Source organism: Nipponia nippon, unplaced genomic scaffold, assembly GCF_047370975.1.
Source record: "Nipponia nippon isolate SJK-2023a ecotype South Korea unplaced genomic scaffold, ASM4737097v1 scaffold_3, whole genome shotgun sequence".
Classification (NCBI taxonomy): domain Eukaryota; kingdom Metazoa; phylum Chordata; class Aves; order Pelecaniformes; family Threskiornithidae; genus Nipponia; species Nipponia nippon.
In genome coordinates, this window is record NW_028262347.1 from 49,689,957 (window position 1) to 49,708,790 (window position 18,834).

The window sequence follows — 18,834 nt, forward strand, 5'->3', positions numbered from 1 at the left end:
GGAATATAAGGTTCATGTAGAAGATTCTAATGTGCTAAGCAAACCTCATTCCCTTTGCTTTATACAATTTTCACATCAAAATTTTTCCAATAAGAAGGCCATCCTAGAAGGCCAGATTTGTATGAGGCACTGAAAGCATGCTAAGAATTTTAAGCCAGCTCTCAATAATTTGAATGTCCAACATCAGTCTTCTAGTGCCAGCCTAGGGAATCCAAGACATTTGAAAGGGTTTGGCAGATAGATAGGTCAAAGGGTAGAAGAGCAGCAGCTCTGTTTGTTAGCAGATAAGTAGAGGGTATGATATTGTAGGACATATCAAATGGCATTAGGTATTATGTGTGGTTTTGGCCATTGAGTCAAGTCTGCAGTGCCTTACAGTACTACAGCCACTCCTGGATGACAGACTTCTTTCTAAGGAAGGTTCAGCATAATTTGCTTCTATGAAAATGGGAGCCTTGAATCATTAAATCAGATATTTTTAATTTCCTCATTCACAGACCCTTCCCATTGTAAAAGCAGCTTCTTCCATGAAGAATCAGGGCAATAAGTACAGTGCGAGCACCACACTACTGTGTCCTGTTGCTATTCTTTTTCTTCAGGTCAGTAGCTTTGGCCTTAGTTCACTCCTTAAGTTAGTGATCTACTTTCTTTCAATGTCTATGTATGCTCCTTCCTGGCAACAAAGCAAATAGCTATATTTTCTGCAATAAAATGCATTTCACTTTCTTACTGCTACTGGTAATTCTTATGCTGCTTCATGTGCTGAAGTAATTAACATTATTTCACATTTAAGTATTTTATTTGCTGCTGTCCTTGGTCATTTTAGATTTACTCTTCTAAGTCCTCACTCCCAATTTATCGTCTTCATTTACAAAATGTATTCTTTCTACACAGGCCCAGTGTTCATTGATTTCACTTGTACAAAGGACCCCAATCTTGTATTCTTTATCGAAGGAAAATTCTTATCTACAATAAATTCTTCATAACTATATTAATGTTTTTTCTTCATTCTTACACAGCTAAGTTGATTTAGATGTACTGTGACCTAGAGTCTGAAACTTTTGTGTCTTTTGCTCTGTAGGTTTGCTTTTTTTGTTTTATTAAGACCAATGAAGTTCAAACCAGTTTGGCTCTGTATCTTAACTTAATCTTGATTTTAGTGGCTTACTGTATTCCTGTCAGACTACAATATGCTTTGCTGGTCTTGTTTTCCAGAAAAAATAAGCAAGTAAAATTAATTGAAGGCAAATATTAACTTACAAACATCGATATTGCTTCTATTTTTTGTTAGAGCTATGGAAACTTATCTGAAAAAGGATATATTTTATACAAAACATTTTACAAGCTTATGAGCATGATGTTTCATACAGCACACAAACTTTGCCAATAGCTTTCAGACAAAGAAAACAATTTTGTTTGTCTCAATGCTTTAAGGAACCAGAACTTGGAGATTGAATGGTGTATCTGTAGAGGACACGCCTTAGTTGATGCTGGAATTAATGTTTGGTATTTTGTTCCAGCTTGGATGCTAGAAGTCCTGATGCTAGCAACCCTAAACTAGCTAGAAACCCAAGAGACCCAACATTTATGCAGTTCAAGAATATTATGCCATTAAAAGCAAAGGAGAAGAAAGACTACATATAGCCCTTGTGATGTTGCTGAGCAGAAAGACAAGCATTTAAAAAAGCTCACAGAAAATCTGTGCTTGAGCTAGGAACTGATTCAGATCACTGCCTTGTGCTTTCTGAATCCTGTTATCACAGAAGATAATGAAATTCCTGAGTCTGACTAAAGGACATTTGGAAGTGAGCTTTTCATGTCCTCTAATTAGTCCCTTCACTGACACTTGGTTTTTTTCCAGATCCTTTGGCCTTGTGCAGTTTAAGTAATGTCTTGCAAACTTCCCCAGTTGTCTCTAAATCTTGCTGTCTGACTTACTAACTTGGGCTTGATTAAAAGCTCACTAAAGTTAATGGAGAGTTCCATCACATTCAGTGGTTTTTGGAGCATGATTTCAGCTGGAAGCATATCCAGCTGTGGTCATTGCCTAACACATTCCTAGCTGAAATGCATTCCCATTGTATAATTGCTGGCAGTGCTAAATGAATTAATTTATTCCCTTGTTTTTTGAGAGGGCTTTGTTTCCATTTCAGTTCTCCCAGTTCTTGGAGGTGCAATGACTCCTAACTGTGTTCTTGAACTCAGTGCCAAAGCCTCAGGGTTGTCCTATTCTTGTTTTTCCAAAACCTTGATTATAAAGCACTGAGCCTTTGATTCAGACTGTCAGCATCCATTTGATATAAATATAATTTTTTCTTTATTTTGTTTTCTTTTGGGCCTCACAGATTCATCCCCAGGAACTTGTGATAAGAAAGAATGTGTGGGAAAAATACAAGCTTTGCCATAAAATGAAAAATCCTGTCTGACCTTCAGAAAGAATTTGTGTATGGTACTAAGTTTCCCTCTCGGCACCCTCTCAGTCTGTCAGCCTGAACAGAAGTACAGGTCTTTAGTCTGCGGCATCAGATCTGGAAAGTTCTAGTGCTGATTTTTAACAAGGAGGGCAAGATGATATCCAGTTTTGGAAGGAGTGATGGAAGAGTCCCAAAATGAGTCATTCATTTGGTTGTTTCTACTTGGCACCTGGCTAAAAGATGCTCCTGGTCTGAAACTATAGAGTAAGAGCAATAAATGAAGATGTTGATGTATTTTCATATAAAACAATAATAACAAAATGAAAAATCACCTTCTCCTGGGCCAAGGACCAGTCTACATAAGGGAGAGGAAATACATGAGTGTTCCAGTACTGGTGACAGTTAAGTTCAGCTGCTTAGGCTACACAGTCCCTTAAAAAGATGCACTGGGTTTCCTCCAACTCTTTTTCCACATTCTGTGACCAGAAGTGCATCTGCCATATGAACAAAATGGGATCACTTGCATTATGTGATGGGGACAATTGTGTTTTGGTCATATGTGGGAGATCTGTAAGTATTCATTTCTCAAGATATGCTATGTCTCATGACCAAAATGCAGGTAACATTAGCATGTTAATATTAGCATTAGCTTGTTAACATTAATGTTAGTGTGACAAAGCGAATGTGGGGCACTTACAAAAGAAGGTGGCAAAAAATAGTCAGGTTGTCTTAGTATAAAGCACTGAGTGTAAGCCAAAGGCTATAGGATAGGCTCACCAAGCAGAGGCAAGAGCCATCTATTCCAAATAAAGCTGTTATGACAATGTCACTTCAGTGGGTATAGAAAACATTGGTCTTACAGTTTAAATTTGATATTTTTGGCAGATTCCTTATATATTTAAACCTATGCAAGGGTCATTTCTAGAAAAAGAAGGCTTGTGGTTTTTCCCTAAAAGCCCTGTATAATATGTAGTTTATTTTTCATATACTGGGAGAGGATTCATAGTTGAAGTAATAAAATGTCATACATTGTGTCACTTTGGTTACTGATTTATATATACTATTTAATTTTTGAAATTTTTGCTCCTTTTTAAATGACTATAAACTGTTATCTATTTAAGTCAGGTTTCAGATTATTTGGTGGCACACATGTACCCTTTATTAATAAAATGCCCACAATGAATGCTTGTTTCCTTTGACTTTACTGTAGAGAAAAGACCGCAAAGTAGATGTAACTCCTTCTACAGACATTCTAAACTATTTGGAAAAACACCTATTACTGTGAACTTGTAAAAATTTTATTTTAGAATTTAAAATATGGTTTTTCAACCAATACCCTCTAACCTGCATATATGTACCTCAACCTAATCCAGTTGGATAGTTTTTAGTTTTCTAAATAAAAGTGGTATTTAGCACTCCAAACTATGTCCACTGAATGTTCATGAAGAACTTTACTAAGGCACATAGCAAAGAGCTTTCCCTTTTTGCACCTGGATCCATCTTCTTTGACAACCTATTTCCCTCAGGCCTTTAATGCTAGAATCCCCCAACATTTTCATGAATGTTATACACTGTACCAGAGAGTCTTCGTCATGTCCAAACAAATGTTTTTCTCAGCTTGTTCTGGGTGGGTGACGTTATTATTTACTGAATCGTTATTTATTATTTATTTTCCAATGTTAAATATGTGGTCAGAATTATATTGAACAAAGAGAAACCACTGTGTGAAATCCTGGATTCACTGAAGTTAGCTACAATCAATTTCAGGGCTAAAATTCAAGCAAGTATTTTAGAGTGTTTCCTTCTGAGTTGCTGAACGCCCCTACTTTTCTTTCTGTTTGTTTGTTTGTTCTAAAGGCATAGTGAGAGGATGAAGAGGTAGGAAGCTGCTTTGATACATCCCTTGCCTGCCTCAGTATCACTTGCATTTCATGAATTGCTGGATTGTGGAACCTCGTTCACCCTAGGACCCTGGGAAAAGGAGTGCATCATACGAACCTCGCTGGGACTAGGGAACAAAGGCCAGAGAACAAAAAACCAAATGTCTCAAAGAGGAGAAAGGAAGGAAATCATGTGTCTGCAGAAGGGATTAGCATTTCCATTTTGCTCATCAAAGTTAAACAAAGTACAAAAGAAGGATTTAGAGTGCTCCAACTGTTCCATCCCTTGTGCAAATCACCATAAACAGGAGGAAAAAGAGAGTTAAACAGAAAATGTGAGACAGCTACAATTGTTTTTACTAGTAAAGTCTTGTTTAGGTTTAATTATTTCTGCATAAACAGTGAATGCAAGGAAGGAAAAAAGCTCTTTAATGAGTCACAGAAATAACTAAAACTCCATTACATATGGATCAACTCAAGTGCCTTATTTCTCACCTCAGTTTGCCTGATTTTCAGTTCTTGATGGTGAATTCCCTTTCAATTCACATACCCTTAGAAGCTGTTACTCTTTTCCTTTAAAGTTACTTTTATTTTCACATCTTAATTCCATGGTTGATGTACGCAGATTAAAGTGTCTGGTCTTGTAGTATAAGACTTTTTTCCTGTCATTCAAATACTAATTTTTGCTCTTTTGTACTGCCTGTCCAGCCGCATTTTTTTTAAAAAAAAAAATCTTCTAGAAAAAAAATAACACTATTTAAAATTTGTCAGATGTATGCTGGATTATATATCCAGCATTAATATTATAATATTGGTTGCTAGCTGACATCTCAGAATATTTTCATGCAGTCTGGTCTACCAAACTATGATTCTTTTCTAAAAAAGAACACAGAACATTGTTTTCTTGCATATGTAACGTCCATATCTATTTAGACTCTGATTCATCATTGCATTCAATATACCTGGAATTTCTTAGCTGTCAAGAATAAAACATTAGCTTTAACAGGGGCCATGCACATTTACAAAATCAAACAACAAATCCATAGTTAAACCGACAGGAATGGATGGCTCCCACTTTTCTTTTAGAAAGGACGATTTAGAACCTGCAATATCTGCTTCTGAAATTATTAAACTTTGTTGCAAACTATGAGCGTGATCCAGAAGTTATTACTTTTAATCATCTTTAGCCAGACTTGCTGGCATGACTGTACTGTAAAAATCAAAGATCTTCCTTAAACACATTTCCAATTTTACCTCTCTAACATTTGTTTGTATAATCAGTCCATAAGTTAAATCTATCACAGCGTGCTGTTCACTCTTTCTGTATGTTATAAATTTTCAAGCAGATGAAAAGCTTGTCAGATTATTGCTATATATTACATACGAATAAACCATATGGTTAGCTTAGAAAAGCACTTAGAAAATCAGAGAACTCTGTTAATTCAAATTCTGCTAAACCAGGTCTGAAATAGCCTTTATAAAAAATCATATTCCTTGTACCACTTCTTTTTATTTGATTCAAAAGTCTCAAGAGAATATATTTTTCTCAGGATATTTAGTAATTTCAGTTTGGACACAACTGGTAGGTAATACTGAAATACAATCTAAGTTGAGGTTGGCGCTTAAGAGAACATTTTTCTTTGTTCCATGTAAAAGTGCAGAGGAGAGACAGAGAGATGTATTTTCTGAAGATTTGCTGGAGAAATCATAATGGGTCAGGTTTTTTCTACCTTGTTACTAATCCTTTCATACTTTTGAAATTAATTGGGTGAAAACAAATGTGCATTTTGCACTTCATTGGTCTATCAGTTATGTTATATATCCAGTTTATACTGTAGCTTGTTAATGAAGGCAGTGTCAGGAATTCCCACTGAGGCCAAAGACGGGAGTCAGAGCTTCAGACTCACATACTTGGGTTATATTCCACTCACATTAGACAGACTGCCATTCTTCTGAAACCAAATTTACAGTTTGCTGTTTAAGAGGTATAATTTGCATCAGTTTTGAGAAGGAGTTGGGAAAGGAATCTCTGTTCTTTCTTTAATCATAGTTGAACATAAGATAGCACTGCTGAGTATGCAAGCATGTGGTGTGGCAGAACGGTTTTTATTAACATCCAGAACTATTGTCTGCTGTTCCAGCCCAGCCTGTGGACTGGTTGGTGTTAGACCCTTTCAGGAAAACACAGTTCCTGGCCCCAGAGATGGAAAACTTCAGAGTGTTTTTGCTTAGCTAGACAAGTACAGTTCAGAGCTGGGTTATCACGTTTATCGCTAAAAGATGTATGATGTTTTCCTTGGGATGGAAAAATAAACCAGAAACAAGGTTCAATAAGACAAGGATTTGCAATTCACTGAGCACAGGCTTTGTATTATATATTGTATGTTGACATACCCATTTATTCAAAAGAAATGGTGAAGACTATTATCCTATACTTATTTCGTGGATAGAGACTGTAAAAAATTCTATGTAGCATAATGAGGGTCACAGTGTCCTCAATGTCCTGAGTAAATTTGAAATTGAGGACATGAATCAAAGTTGGTTTTCTCATTAGGGTAAATTTTATTCAGTTTCCTATGATGTTTGAATATGAAATTGTACATAGGTTCTTAGGTTTGCATTTTGTACTGTGTATATTGCAGTGTTTTATACCCTCTACATATGCTTCTAAAATGTTCAAAAGATGCTTGTAAAGAGGATAGCATGATTGTTTGTATTTGAATGCCTTCATGTAATCCTACAGTTGTAACATAAAAATGATCTCTGCTTTCAATGAATTTGTTACAAAATACATGAATATTAATTACTTGTAGTATCTTAAATTTTACAATGTTAATACAACTCACTAGCAAGTAATTCTCACCTACAGTGATCCAAAGAAGTCATAATTACTCTAACCTGCATAACATAATCTGGAAATTATTAATGCAGTGTATATAAACTGGTCATTATCATACTTTGCTCAAGCACCAATGTGTCAGACATGCAGTTGTCATTCACGTTATCATATCAGTTGCATCCTTCAATGGCATTTATGCCTTGTCTCTTTTTGATTGTTTCTTTTAGCAGTAGCTAAGTTAGTGGCTCTGAGAGTATTGATCTCAAGGGAAGCTTTACTGACATTAACCTACATTGCTCTGCTGTGATATTTGGGAAACATATTCATTCTCTTAATCTTTTGTGGAATCAAGGACTGAATATAACAGTGTCTAACCCTGGAAGAAGAAAACTGGAAAAATGCTTATTATAAAGCTGGGGTACAAACAGTAAAACAGCTCTCTTTTTCTTCCCCAACTATCTTTAGAGACATGTTTTCAAACAAAAAAAAAAAAGGATTTTCATCTTAAAAGTTATTTTAACTTTTTTTTAAATTATTGTTATTGCATTCCAAAAGCCAGGAATAAAATATATGTAGTATTGGAATATATTTCATGGGATTTTAAAAAATATTAAAATTGTAACCCTACTTGTAGGGTTTTTAAAATATGCTGGCCTGCAAGGCAGATTTTTTTTTCTAATTAATTTAATTGAAGTATATACATTGTAAAATAGAGCTGCAGGTGATATAGTTGAAAGTGATTGTAGCAAAATAGATCTGTCACTATATCCAGATCTGAGCTGAACTTCAGCAGGATTGCTATCACCAGTCCAACTGACTGTCTACAATTTGTTTTCTTCCCATTACTTTAATAACATGGAAATGATTTTTTGAAATTACATATGTTTTCATAGAGTAAGTTGTTGGGGTTTTTTAGCAAAAGTCATTTTTCTTTTTCATAACAGTCTCCATTCTATTTGAAGTTTTCTTTTCTGTTAACTAGCAGTTTCTGACTTTGAAATATTTGATTAAAAAAAAAAAAAACCAACCATGGTCCAGGCTTGCTCCGCAGTAGCAGGAAGAGCACAAAGAGTTTTAGACAAGTTGTAGAGGAGGGGAGCAGCTTCACCACCATGGCCCATGGGATGACTTATGGTGCCAGGAGTGGGAAGAGGGAGAAGGTACACCAGCTTTAGTAGCCCTCCTTACTGCTCCTCCTAGCAAAAGACAGCATTTGCAGGTTAGTTCATGTGACAGAGGAAAGACTATCCTGCTTCACAGATGCATGCAGGTGGCTTGAGTGATACAATAGCTGTACCCACACCAGCACTAGATCGTCTGATGGGGGACCAACCAGGCTAAAACCAAAGATGTATTTTCCAGTAGAGCTTCTGACAGAGTATGGGTCCTGTTAGATGATCCAATCCCAACTACAACACAGCATTACAGGCTCTCTTCAGCTTTTGGAAGCCTGGTTGCAGTTGACAGCAACCAGCCAGCTTCAACTGGCACAATTGAGAGGTACAGGAGGAACCGTGGCACTCAGTGGAGAGAGTGGGAGGTGGATGCTGCAGTCAGGAACATGGGGCAGAAGTGCCTGAGCTAGTCACACAGAGTGAGACAGACAGCTGGCCTGTGCCATAGCTAACGACAGCCTGACTCCAGGACCTATGGCACTGTAAATAAGAGACGCACCATTCTTCTGCCAATATTTCTGTTGTTTTTTTTTTTTTAATTTCTGCTTTAAACTGTTTCATTTCTGAGTAGACTTGGTAACATGTCCTTTGGGACACTAATGCACAAAGAATGTGCGAATCTAGATTTTTCTCATAGGCTTTAAGGAAAAATATTAATTTTCTTTAGCTGTTAGAATTACCATGGTGATTTATCAATTATCTATAAAATAATGTGGCTGTAAACAAGAATGAAATACAATGTTAGCCAGACTTCTATTTTTATCAATTAAATATTTGGAAAACATTTTTAAAAAACTTTTAGTTTGCAGAAAATATCAGCCCAGATAGCAGTTCAGGAAAAGTGCAGATTGCTATTAACATGACAATAAAGGAAACTATCCTTGGTTGAAGAGCGACATATGAATTTCTTTACCATTTTAAAGGCCAGACATTAGTTATATTTTTAAAGGCAAACATCCAAGAAAAATACTTAAATTAATACTTTATGATTAGTTTTGGTTGAACTGTAGTATTAAAACTTTTCTTTTCAGTTTCTATTTGAAATGTATGAGTTGTTTTCCAAAAGTATTTTTCTAATTTATGCACACACACGCATACACACACAGACTCACACAGACAGATCCTGGTAGCTTCACTAAACCTCAAGACAGTGTAATCAAATGGCCATAAAACTTCTGATTTGCAGGATTGTCTTTTAGAGGGTTTTGTTTGTTTGTTTTGCTTCACTGCCTGCACAACGTGTCATTGACTCTCGCTGCTTAAAGTTAAACTGCAATCAGCATTTGCTCAGCTCACCATCTGCAACAAGTTATCGTGTGGTCTCTATTCCATGAGCTCTGTCATCTCTGTGTTGCCATTAACAGAAACAGGATCAGAGTTGGCTGATGAAAGACCTTTTATCTAGCACAGCCAGTATAGCTAAAATACAGGTAAAATTCTTTGTTGAGTGGAATTTCCCCACTGTATATCATCCGGAAGAGATAAACCAAAACTTAAGCACCAGATCTAAGCAAGTGTTAGGAAAATACACAAGCACTGGATGAGACAGAGAAGGGAAAAGGAAAGTTTTAGGGTTCAAAGTAACTGCAGCTGTAGTGTGTCTCGGTGTGCTAATGTCCTGTTTTCACACAAAACTGTGCTGATGAATATGTGAAGGAATCATTCATGGGGAGGTTTCAACTTGTGCACGTTTCCTGAAGTCAGGAAACCCAGATTAATCCAGATTCATCCAGCTTTAGACTGAGGGAATTACTCCAGCTCTGGTGCAGAGGAAAATGCTCCATCCAAGCACATGGGAAACAGTGTTAAATTTCATTGTATAAATGATGCTTTCTTTCTGTTTCTGTCCTTTGATGAGCAACGTGGTGATTATAGTGCTGTTTGCCCAGATGTCCACAGTTATTTTGCTGATTCCTTTTGGTAGTCAGTTGGATCACTGTAAGTAACTGGGGAAAAAAAATCTGCTGGCACCATGGCAAAAAGGCCTACATCAGCCACATATAAATTCAGGTGGGAACTTAAAAGTTTTCTGACTGTAAGAGCAATAGATTCTGGAGCAACTGTTCAATGACAGTGAAAAGCCTTTGGTAATTTTAGTGTAAAATCACAGAAATATATGAATTGGATTATGTGATAGCAAGTAACTGAGATTTTTCCTCCAAATGAACAAGTCCTACACAAAGATCAGAAGCTTGAATTTCATCAGCTGGGAAAAGGGAATAAGTGGAAATGTTCAGATATAGCCTCATGTGGTCAAAATGATAGGCAAAGAAGATGATTTGAAACTGTACATTTTTAAGTAATGAAGTGTGTCTAAATGATCACGTGTGAGGATAGAGAAGGAAAAAAATAGGAATTGCTATACCAGAGACCAGAAGTAAGAGTTTCTAATAACTGAGTTTTATAACGATATTGACAAAAACCATGCATAGGAATAATTGTTCAGGCATAGGAAACAGTATAGCATATAGTCACAAAATTCAGACCACAGCAGGAAGCAGGAGGGGTCCAAAAGAAGAATGGGGGAGAATTTAATAGCAGTTAGGAAGGCATATAGATAGCATTGTGGAGAATTACAGAAGAAAAAGAGTAAGCTCTATGTTTTCCCATTCCAAATTCTACTTTCTTTAATATAGCCTTCAGCAGGAGACTGGGGAATCCTCACCACAGAGGCTAAAGATCAAGTAGTGTGAATAAATTGTTTTGTCTAAGGAAAATGAGTAATGGGAGATCAGCAGGGCATGGAAGAGAGTGAGGGACGGACTAAGACCTACTGAAGAATGACCTGAGACGTAAGAGGACACCCAAGAACGGATGTTGCTTCTAAAGCCATAAATAACATGCTGAACCACCAGTTGCTCACACGATCATCTTCTGGAAGGAAAACAGAAACTTCAGTTTATCTGTATTATGCAGACCTGTAAATGCGCATCTCATTTGTAATGTCTAGTATTCATAGATTATCTCTTCTCCTTAGTAAAGTCTGAGGGACACAGCCTCAGCTAGTGAAAATCACCAGATTTTCACGTCAGAGTGCGGACTAAATGAAAGTTGAGTCCTGAACATTTTATGGTTGTTTAATGATAGCTAATACGCAAGCATGATATGCCAAAACTAAATATAAATTAAAGAACAGTGCAGCCTGACTTGTAAAACTCCATTACTGAACTAAAGCCATCTCTGAGGTAAATCATTTGGAGCCCATGGTGAGCTTGATCTGCTGGAGAAAGTCCTTGCTTTCATTTACACCTCTGAAACACCATTAACAAAGGCTGATTTTGGCCCACATGCTACTTTAAACAGAACTCGAGGGCAGTAAAAAAGCCAGACATTTCTATCATTAAAAAGAATCCTGCTGAGGGAACCAGACTGTTTTGGTTGCTACTGTATAGTGCCAATGACTGTCACTGTATCAGCTGCTAGAGAGAAAAGTTTGTTCCTGTAGGACTTTCTGCGATAGAGTTTGAAATGTTTTAATTTAAATAACTCTGAGTATTATGTCTGCAACTTTAGATCATTGAATAAAGATAAGAAAAGGGAGCATAGGAGAGCTCCACAATATATTGTCTAAGAAGAAGAATAACCAAAGGCAACAAAAACTTTCCCTTTGGCAGTTATTTTTTTCCCTTTTACTCCATGAAACATGAGAACTTTTATTATATAAAACTGTGCTTTCTTGTGAATTTTTCCTTTAGGCTTGCCAATGAGAGATGATGATTTAATTCTTTCCAGATATTCAGTTGATTTAATATAATTTCTTTCATGTGGAACAGAATGGGATAAATGGGCACAGGTCCTAGAATATCCATTCTTTTTCACAAATCCTTAAGGGTACATTTCGTGGAATCACAACATATTTTTGGCATTCAGTTCTTGCACTAATTACATGGTGTTTGATTATAAGGCTGTTTATTGAAGATCATATGGTGTTTGTCCTGTGTGCTTAGCCCTGGATTTTTTCTTTGTTTTAATGGACAGAGATGTATGCTTGAATTGAAAATGCTATTTAAATCAGACATATTTGAATAACAAACCCCCTTGACCAGGTTCTCTAGACACAGCTGTTACTATTGCAAACCCAGAAGCTTTCATGTACCTCATCTCATTTCATTTCTCTTGGATTATTTCTGGAATAGCTTGAAGCATTGGTTATGGTTAAAAGCTTCATTTTTCTCTAACTAAAACCAGTTTCATGAAAGTCTTCATTTCATAATATCGTTTATTCACTTGTGTGTGTATGTGTATGCAGTATGTTTCTTTTGTGTGCTACACATATACTTAATTGGAAAACAACATACTGAAATAAGCATACGTATCACTCAATCATGTGCTATTGACACAAAGAACAACCCTACCACTGTGGGATTCTGGCAAGAAGATGTGTAGATATGGAGAGGGAATGACCCAGAGCAACTGTTTTTTACCTCAACTAGATTATTATTACCCTCACTGTCTGGGAATGACTCTTTCACTGACTTCACAGTTCAGGGTGAGAGAATAGCTGAATTTTGTTGCTATTGCTGTCATGGCTGTTTCAAAACAATGCTGCTGTTTTCACTGTCGATTTGTTGACCGGAATCCTTTTGGGATCAAAGTAACCCAATCTATCCATGCAATAAGTGATTCACTCTTAGATTCCTGGAACCCCAAAGGATGTAAAAACAGATGTCTATTTGCCATTAAAAAAAAAAAAAAAAAACACAAACAAAAAAAACCAAACAAACAAAAAAAACAAACAAAAAAACACCAACCAACTGAAAAATGTTTATCTGGAAAGGTAACCTGTTCTCCAATGAAAAATTTCCTGCAAGTTGGATTTCTGATATTCTGTGATGTCAATTGACATTTGAATTTAGTCCATATTAATCAAGATTAAGTATCCAGTTATCTACCTGTCATGAATAAGATGAATTTACAAAGCCACCCCATTTACAAGAGTAGAGATGTCAAAGATTTTATGATTAACCAGTGTTGGGACTGTACTTAGAACTTCTTTAAACATTGTTTCTATAACCATCCAATGTTGACTTTTCTCCTTCAGCATGGACACTCCTTTTTCTAGTGTTCCTAGAAAAAATGAAGACTTTTCCATTGCATGATGTTAAGTAGAGGCTAACAAGAAGCAAAAATTTGCTTTTGAGCTTGTAGTACATCTGAGCCATGATTCAGCACCTGAAAGTACTTAAGGGGCCATAGCACTTCTGAAAAACCCAACAAGTTAGAGGGCCACTGAAAATTAGTAGACCATGGATCTTATATCAGCCAGTGTCTGAAACATTAGCTGATAAAACTAAGCACATGGAGAAGCATATGGTTTACAGGATAAAGGTTAAGCCTGAGAACACTGCAGAGTTGATTTGCCAGCTGACATTGCCTCTTCATGTGATTTCCAACAAATCTTTAACGAAATTCATGGTCGTGGCATATTACCATATTCCTTCTGGAATTCATTCTAAAATGCAACTCCACATCAGCATGAAACAGTGCACAAAATATAGTAATGCATGATCTGAAGAAAGCTCATGGGTGTTATTTTCGCATCGCCACAGTTTATTTGTGTTTGGACAGGGCTCAAATGTTGGATTACATATTAATCACAACACTTCAGACAGCATTACAAATATTAAACACTTACTATTAGCTGTTGCTGTCCTGCCAGTTCCCAAAAGAAGTAACGCTAGACTAGGCTGAGGCGTTATATGTCTCAGGTTTTAGGAAAGACCGCAGCACTGCTACAAGAGGCATTGTGGACCAGTAGTTTCCAAGCTTCCAGGCTCTCAGTTTTCCTCCCAAAAAGCATCTGAGTTCTTTGTGTCTCCTTTCCCCTCCTTTTACTCTTATGCAAAGGGATGCCCAAAAAGGCATCTCTCAAGCTTCCTTCTTTTCCAAATTAGTCTTATTTTCCTTCTTCCTCTTTTATACCCCCCATCCCAAATTCCTTCTCTTCTTTTCCCTCCCTAGCCTTCTTTTTCACATCTCTCATCCTCTCTGTTCTAGTATTTGACCTCCTTTGTCTCCTTGATAGATGACAAATACAGTTGCTTTATTACTTGGCCAAATACTGGTCGCAACAAAAGCCTTTTCATATATCTGAGAGTAGTGAGTAAAACTGGTAACAGCTATGGCTGAAGCTCCTACACAGATTTTTGAGATCTCTAAGAGTTCTCCCTAAACAGGCAGTTTTTCCACAATTACAATACTGGGTTGTTTTTTTTTTTTTTTTTTATCCCAAGTGGAGAAGAGCATCAATGTGGCAAAGGCTAATATACCTTTGTAAGTAAAAAATACCATCCACAGCCACTTTGGCCACTTTGTAATCTATTAACTTGTGTCTCATTTGTTAGTAAGATAATATCACATATAAATGGGCTTTATCACATCACTTCCCGTTCCACACTGTTTGTCTCTGTTCACAGTTCAGCAGCAACTGACAACATAACTCCATGATCTTGTGATGTGGAGGGGAAAGAACCACCTGGTCAAGGGCTGTATGAGCTAGCTAATTTGCAATGCTTTCAGCTTTTTTTTCAGCTGTAGAAAGCACAGGGCTTCAGCAAGTCCCACTCATCTTTAGATAAGTTAAGATGTTTTGATCTGAGGGTTTACTCTCTTGAAAGAATAGGAATTTCCATTCCCAGCAAACAAATAGACTGCAGCCACCAGCTCATGATTCCCAGTTCTTCAGGCATTTTGTTGAATTTGAAAACAGTTTTAAAATTAAAATATGTGTCTCTACACACACACAGAGCAGGGACAATTTAGAATTATAAGTGTTTTCATTTTAATGGATGCAAATATTCAATATGAAGTGTGTCTTCTAGCAGATCAATCTGAAAAGATTTATCTAAAACATTTTGAATTGTCTGCTAATGATAAGATATACTTGTTCAAAGTTTATTTTCTTTTGAATTTTTTTTTTAGCCTTTTGTTTAGATATCCCGATCTAAGAGGCCTAGCTCATGTCTCCATTCATCACAGGCTGCCATGAAAATTTCCCCAGCCAAAGCAGGATCCTTCCTTCCCTTGCCCCTCATTCAGCCTCCAGACTCCCATGTGGGAATGGAAGTGCAAGAACTTGGGTGTCTTTTCTCCAGGTAGTTCATTCAGTAGACATTCAGATAGTTCAATCTGTGTGGATGGCTGCTTGAAGGAAACATTAAAAGTAGCAAGGCAATTACTTTAGAAGTATATTTGCCCTCCACAGTGCATGCAGCTCCCACCTAAAGGGGACTGTTTGCTGACATTGATATAGATGAGGCTGTGGACTTGTTTCTTAATTTCTTCTTCTTGACACATTTAAGGTTAAGGTCTGCTATAAAAGAAAATGTATTTCAGGGAGCAGTTCTATATAACTGCTGACAGAAAGCATGACTGATATACCAAAGATTCAGTTTGTTTGTTTGTTTGTTTTTCCTAAATTTGGTAGAAGTGTTATAGGGGTCTAATGTTTCAAGCAGAATTCATCAGGTGGGCTTTTGGACTTCAGTCAGTATTAGGATCCCTCCAGGCTGCTAGAGCTTGAAACAAATTCAAAAGTTATTGTTTAGGGTTTTTTTTCCATCGTTCTTGATCCTCAGCCAGACAAAGCTAATTCTTGCCTCCTTCTCTGTTTCTCATCTATGCAAGTAATTGCACGAACTTGTAAGTCTGAAAGTTTGCCCCAATTGCATCTTCATCTGTCTGTCTTGCGCTGGATGATTTTCTGCTCTGCATGTTTGTGATAAAACAGACTTAATTTAGCTGTTGAACTCTTCTTGCCTTGATTGCTACCACTCAATTCAAACTCTTCATAACCCTGAGCTACTAGTCACCTGCTTCAGCTCCTCAGACACAAGGCACACAGGCTGTCATTCCTCCATCAGCCCAGATGGCCCATGCTAGCAGCAGCCGAACAGCAATAGGACTTATCCTCCTCCATCCTTCACAGTACCAACATTGGGAAAAATCCCAGTATCAAGGTAGTATTAAACCACCAGGAATAAGCCGCATGAGAGCTTCAGGAGGTAGGCAGTGGATGTCTAAATATGTGGAAAGCAGGCACCATACAAAGCCTTGAATCCCTGGGAGCGCTGTATTTCCTGCACAGGCATCTTGCACAAACATTGACAATAACTGCAGTTGAAAGAGCACAAAAAAGAGGGCCTGTATGCAGAGCTCACACAAGTAGGAAAATACAGGCACAAGTCTTATTAATACTTTGAGGAGAATGAGAAGCATGAGTAATATTGCAGCTGAAATAATTCTCAATGTTCTTCAATACCTGATGTCTGTTATGTGATACCAGACAGAATGCAAATGTAAAAAAAGAACAATGGAGGAAAAAAGGAAAGCACAGAAATCTTGGCTCGAGAACAGAAAATCGGCTTTTCTGTTTGTTTCTTTGATGTTCAGACCAATATAAAAATATTTATGTTTATTTGACTAAGAATTAAGTATTTTCATATTCTTTCCTTATTGAAATGGAAAATAAACCTCACACCATGTTTTTATGTTGTATTTTAAATTGAATGTGAAAGAACTTACATCAAACCAAAACAAACACATAAATGACTTGCTTTTTAAATGATCCAAAACACCATGAGCTTCAGAGAAAATCTGCACAAACAGCTTTCAGTTCTTCATTTGGCCAGTAATTCAGAGGCAGGGAATTTGGGGACCCTATGCCTGGCAGCTTTCTCAGAGAAGACGTTTTAGGTGTCACTTCAGCAGAGTAGCTCCTGCCTATTCTGCTGCTAAGCAGTGTTTGGAAGGGTTGCTATCAGTCTTTTTTGTTTGAAGCAGTCCCAATAATTAAGAGAAACAAATCTTAGGATTCACAAAACAGAGTGAACCTCAAGTCTGGTCCTCAAAACAGCCTCCTCAGAGAAAAAAAATCTACACTCCAATTCACTCTGCTTCTGATTCAGACAAGGATTTGAGCCTAGAGCCTATAATATCCTATCCTCACTGCAGGGTAGAGAATCAGTGGATTATTTCAAGTCCTGAAACAAAGCAGAGCATCACAAGGAGATTACCCTCCTTGAAATAGGCTTCCTAGTAGTAGGAGTATGATTTCAGACAATTTCCAGGGTTTCATTGCCTGGAGAAGGGCATATCATGCTACATGGTTGTCTTAGCAACAGGATTATTAAATAAGAAGCATGAGAACTGTTTTATTTTTTTTTCTTTCCTGTGGCTGAAATTATTTGCATACTTTTTCTGAATTTACTAGTAATTCAGAAAAACTGTGGTAGAGCATTTTAATGAATAAATGATTTATTGAAAAAGCCTAGCTTCACTGAGAGCTGCTGATTCCACATGCAACTTTCATTGCCCCAGCCACTAATTAGGAAATCTTTTGTTTGTGGAAGATATGGTTCCAGTTTCTTCACTAATTTTCCTACAAAAAAGGCTGGGGGTGGGGAGGGGAAGCCTTGGAAAAGAGATTTCTAGATACACCCTATCTACATGACAGCATCAGCCTGGGTCCATGCACATGTGTAGGAGGAGGTGTGAATGCTGTGAGCAGCAGGGCACCCTGTTCTGCTGTGGTATGTGTGCGGCAGTCAGGATGGTGCTTCTCCTAGAGAAACCCAGATGCAGCTGAACTGCCGGGAAACAGATGAAATCAGAACAGCCATTAGCTGTTTTATTTATGCAGCATGCATAAACATGCTTAAGCTAAAAAACACTGAAGAAACAAAAGTAAATCAAGCTGATAGGTTGGTCAAATGCATATGCTACAGAAACCAAGACAAAAAACAGTAAGAAGGATACCCAGGATGTTGGCAACAGTGCAGGGGGTGTAAGAAACAACTGTATTGGGAAAGGTTTCAAATTCATTACAGTATAGATTTGTTTGAACTAGCACTGACAGAGCAAGCACAAGACTCAAAAGCAATATTACCTCTACTAATGGGAAAGAAGCTAAATTAGCTAAGGCAGAACATGATGCAAATGATGCATATTGCTTCATACACTTGACCTGAAGTAGGTAGTACTACTGAGTATCATTACACAGTGTGGTGCTTTGTAGAGCTACCCTTTATGTTTAAACGGGTAAGCAATTCTGGGGAAAAAAGTGCAATTATGGAGGAGACTTTCAGTCAAGAGGAGGATGTTTACTTGCTGACTTCAACAATGCCAAAGGTTCTCTGTCACACGTGGCAGAAGTGGGATATTTGCTGTTCAACAACCAATACAGCAGTTTAGGTGTTACAGTAACCTGATTCCAGATAGGTAACGAAACTAGCTGCAATATAGTATCAGGAAATAGTTTTTCTAGGCTGGAAAAATGACAGTAAGTATTTGTGGCAAACTTTAGAAACTATTTGAGTGCAGCAAGGGTGAATGAAAATCCTCTCAGTGACACAGGATATGTGTTGGAGTTAGTAATTACAAACATGCAAATTGGCTTTCTGGTTGTCTTCCAAATTTTTACCTGTTAGTGTTTGTGTTTCTTCCTTCAAGTGTCATACAAGCTGATGTGGTCACTGGCATCTCTGCAGATATTGCTGTGGTGGTGTGTTTCATTAAAAATGTTGAAG